The sequence below is a fragment of the Kryptolebias marmoratus genome, linkage group LG9 (genome assembly GCF_001649575.2).
Source record: "Kryptolebias marmoratus isolate JLee-2015 linkage group LG9, ASM164957v2, whole genome shotgun sequence".
Lineage (NCBI taxonomy): Eukaryota > Metazoa > Chordata > Actinopteri > Cyprinodontiformes > Rivulidae > Kryptolebias > Kryptolebias marmoratus.
In genome coordinates, this window is record NC_051438.1 from 11,484,696 (window position 1) to 11,489,600 (window position 4,905).

Sequence of the window (4,905 nt, forward strand, 5' to 3'; positions counted from 1 at the left end):
CTTTCTATTCAATTCAGTTCTTGAGAATAATTTTGTGGAAATGAACTCATTGCTCTCTTTTAACAGAAATCTTACTATGCACCATCCCCCTTCCCCCCATTGCCAAACATTCATCTGCAAACCCAGCAAAGGACCCAAAAATGCTCCTTAAATGACTTCACAAGTGAGAGGGGCTGCAGAACAGAAAGTGCTCAGGAATGTTATTAATGTGTTTTGTAAATTATAGGGTTCCATTTGGAACAGCTGTTGGGATAGAATTTAGAATGCAGACTGTTGAGAGGAGCAGAACAAGGAGGATGGGATGCCTGAGGAGGAACAGTGAGGGCGGAAACAAGCTTGTTCAGGCTTTCTGTATCCGCTTCGCCTGTGATGTAAATTTCATCATGCTTAATTGTCCACTACGGTCCACCAATCCCCTACAACCCAGAGGTATTTGTCTAAAAAATCTAAAATGATGGCTCCAAAGATACAACAAACACAATAGACAGCAAGTTAAACCACAAGTAGAAGAAGAAAACCAACGCAGATGGTTGTTTTTAGTACAAATACTATGTAAGGAGATGTGATGATATCAACATGTGGATCACATATTACTCAGAGAACTCAAGAATGCATAAACTGCATCAAATTCCTGATGAGAAATCACTCAAATTTATCTTTTCCGTCTAGTCTTTTGAACAAATCAGTGCATTATTTCCACTTTTAGCTGCAGTAAGAACTGTAAGCACTTGAGTGAAACACTGATGATGAACTGTGAACATGAGTCCAAACGCACACAAATAGTTGCCCACCTGGACACAAAAAAGAATGAATTCCTACATTTCTGGCTAAAGGAGGACTCTTCCTGAATAGAGCCTACTATTGTAGGAATGATTGCAGGTGTGAATCTTTTTACCCGCATCAGCAGCACAGACATTTGACTGGAATCAAGCTTACCTGTTTAAATGTTAGTTCTTTGTATAAAGGTTCATTTGTATATTTATAATTTTGGATAATCTTTATGTTTATTTCTGTATTTTGGCTCTTTAAACAAAAAAACAGCAACTTGCTGTCTTCCTACCACTGGTAATGATCACATTATCTGTCTGCCCCTCCCAAACATACTCCCCTGGTAATAAATCCGTGTTGGATTGGAATCAGGAGCTCCTTGGCGTCTCATTTTGCCTGACCACACACTCTTAGTGGTTGTCACTACCTGGATTCAAGCATTCATCCATGAAAGTATTTTACACAGACAGCATTGAATTTTTTTAATCAGACATGTTAATGCTTGACTATAACCACAACATTAATGAATTTTGTGTTAATTACTGCAGTAAGTTATCAACCACTGTATCCTGTCACAGAGCTGACACAGTGGCAAACAGTAGTTTAAGTCTAAAAATGCCAGTGGAAGGACACATTAGGACGTTGCCACACAACAAGCCAAAGGAAGAATTGTCTCCATGCAAGACCTCCATGCTGAATGATGTTCCAAGGCTTCTTCCTTCCCCCTGGCAACCATGAGTTTAGCACAAGTTCAAAACAAGTCCAACTGGGCCAAAACAAGCACTGGATTGTTCTTCCTTTTAAAGTATTCCCAGGGTTACTTTCAAATGATCCACTGGGACGTGCACTTAACAAGTTTACACTTTCAGCGCCATTTAAGATTTGTATTAAAAACATATACAAATCATTTAAATCAAGAGCAGAAAACAGAAAGTTGAAGACTCACACGCAACCCCAAGTCTCTGAGAATAAACCACATGCAAAAATTGGTATGAACTTGAGAATTCTTATTGTTCAATATCTTTAGACCACGAAATAAGTGAGGGTTGAAAACACAAACACTAATAGAGGATTTTAATCTTTTAGTTCAAGCCTTATAGTAAAAAAGCATACTATGGAACCCAGCTCCAAAACACATTTGGTTTAAAACAGCTTTTTTTCTGGAACAAAAAATTATCTTTGGCCTATTGTCTGTTGCTATGAAAGTTGAGTGATAATGTAATTCTTTGTGTCTGTTCCCAAAACTTTTTAGGAAGCAATTTTGTTGAAGTTTTCAGAAAGTAATCATTGGATGTACTTCTGCAACCAATTATCTTTTACAGTCAATCTGATTCAGGCAGGCCAACACTACTAATCAACTTTAGTAAACATAAAAATGGCTACATCTCTACAAATTTTCAAGTAATTAAACTAAAGTTTAGTGTGGTAAGAGTCTTCCCAACATGTAATGTGAGTGCTATCACATCCTGCAAAATTTATTTTTTAATGGTATTAACTGTTGAACATCGTCAGCCTTGTCTATTAGTAAGATATGCCATACACAACTGAACACATTTTAATAAAACATAATAGAAGTACGTCTAAAACTGATTATATTTTGGAGTCAATCTGATTCAAGATGACTGCTACAGTTAATCAATTATAACAAACCTCAAAATGGTGATACTTCAGTCAGTTTTACAGATATTGAGCTAAATTTTGGTCTGTTATTAGCTGAGAGTCATCCCCCGACATACTCTAAGTGCTAAGAGATAGTGCAAAATCTTTGTTTTGGCATGCAAAACTGCAGGTGATATGCATTTCTTCAAGAAGTTCTAGTTATTTTTAATTAACTTTATTAAAAACAATATACTCTCCACTCATTAAAAATTGTTTAACTTTCTAAACTCACATTATTCTGTATTTTAAAAAGTATGCTATACACTGTTCAAATATAATATACATTAGATACAGTAATAGCTCAAATACAAAACACTTGTGATTTTCACAATACCTCTGCATCTCCTACTTGGAATGAATGAGTCATGTGGCAACACTCGAGTGTGAATATAATTAATCTCAGCACAGTTAATGCTTTGATTAACTTACTCCCTGGTGTTGAGCTCTGATTGAATAACACTTTCAAAACAACACGGTTTTAGCCAAATACGAACATACTTGATTAGTCACAGCTCAGCATGTAAGGAACACTTGTTCTCGGCACGCCAACGTTATAATCCAAACTTTTCTGTCCTGCTTTGTTCTTTCCACATCACACCCTTGACCTCTGTTCCAGGATAATCACTCTTATCTCTGACCACATTCTCCTTCGCTGTAGTAACAGATGAATGAGTCCATCTCACCCAACACAGGTAATACACACCTTGGTGTGCACATACACACTAAGATCACACACCCATAGCGTCATCATTTTTCAGTCTGTCCCGTCCTGGGTTATTGGAGAGTGTAAGTGTGTGCTCGCCGATCTTTGGAAAAGTTACTGTCTAAGGTTGACTGCTCCAGCTTAATGGGTGATCTCACACTGAGAGGAATTCTGCATTGCTTCTGTTTTAACTTCAGTAAGGTCAAGCCCTGAGGCAGTGTGGGGTAAAAGCTTGGGCAGCGGGATTTGACTCTGGTTTCACTGCTTACTTTTTTAGGTTTCGATTAAAGGAGACTTATATTGACAGGAAATTTATTGTGGTGGCAGCAGCAGAAAAACAAGTTTTTCATAAGTAGAGATGATAACAAAAACTTTAGCTGTACTGTTATAAAGGATGTCAAAAATAAAACAAAAAAAAAGCAGCAATCAAACTGTGACTTGTTGTTTATTTTTTAATGTTTACATGCACGCTAGCATTAGCACTGCAGCAGAGTTAGCCGCTACAAGAATTTTAAAAAGTTGCAATTTATAACTCCCATGAGCTGTTTATAGTTTGTTTATTTCGCTCATATGGCAACTATTTAGGCAGATAATTACTGTAGAGTGTGCTATCGACGTTAATACTGGTGTTGCTGAGAATGTTGCTTTAACACTGGCAATTATTTACCACCATGGCAGAAATTTCTCCAGCAGTGAGTGAAATTCTGTTAATCAATATGGCTGTGAGAAGCCATAAAGGATTATGAAGGTTTATAGACCACTGCCTTGGAAAAATGGTTTTCCTTCATTTTGTCAGGATTCCAGCTTGTTCCAGGTTTCCCCTCCCCATCTTGTGTTTCAGGTTTTTTATCCACCAGAGTTGGGCTGATTAGTTTAGCTGCAGCACCCAGCTGTGATTGATCTGGGCTGACTGGTTTATTTAAATGTACTTGTGCTCCTCGTCGATTCCTGTGAGTGTCTTCCGAACTTTGTTTATGGAATGTTCTCTGAATGATCCTCTCTGTGAATCACCTCCTAAACAAAGCAAGAAGTCATCTCAACTGCTCCGCTCTTCTGTACAGTCTGCCTGCCCACTCGAGTACCTGTTACACTCACTTTACCTGGACCCCTGTCTCCCCTGGAAACCTGCAACAACAACAACAACAACAAAAAAGGAGTAAGAACAGGTCAATTATCGATAGATCATTATTGTTGAATTCACCTCTGGAAAAAATACTAACCATCACGCTGTCTTTCCCACAGACATCATGACATTCCACTTCCTGTTCCCTACAAAATAAAATGATTTACTTCCCTGTGTTTCTTGTGGGTTTTTAATCTCAACTTTTCTGAAACCTGAGATTACAACTGTGAATAATGTCTGAATTATTTTATAGCTACCTTCCTCCATTCAAACTGGAAGATGTAATATTTTGTTTTAATTTTTTTGCTTAGTTGTGTTACATATTTATAATGCACAATTCACTTTTCTCATGTGTGTGCTATATAATTTCTGAGTCTTATTTTCTTGTTTTCTGTATTCATGTTTTGATTATAAAAGGTAAGGCAAAAGTCAGTACATTTTGGTACCTGCTTATTTTAATGATTGGAAAAACAACATTTTCATCTATCAATTAACAACAAATCAAATTCACTGTCAAATTAAAATTTATTTGAAAATGAAGCTAATTCTGTAATTTTTATTAAGACTAAACTGTCAAAGAGGCTGACTGTTCAAAGTAAAGATGAAATAAATACAAATGTGTGATTAAATGAAACAATATGTGTCAAATTGC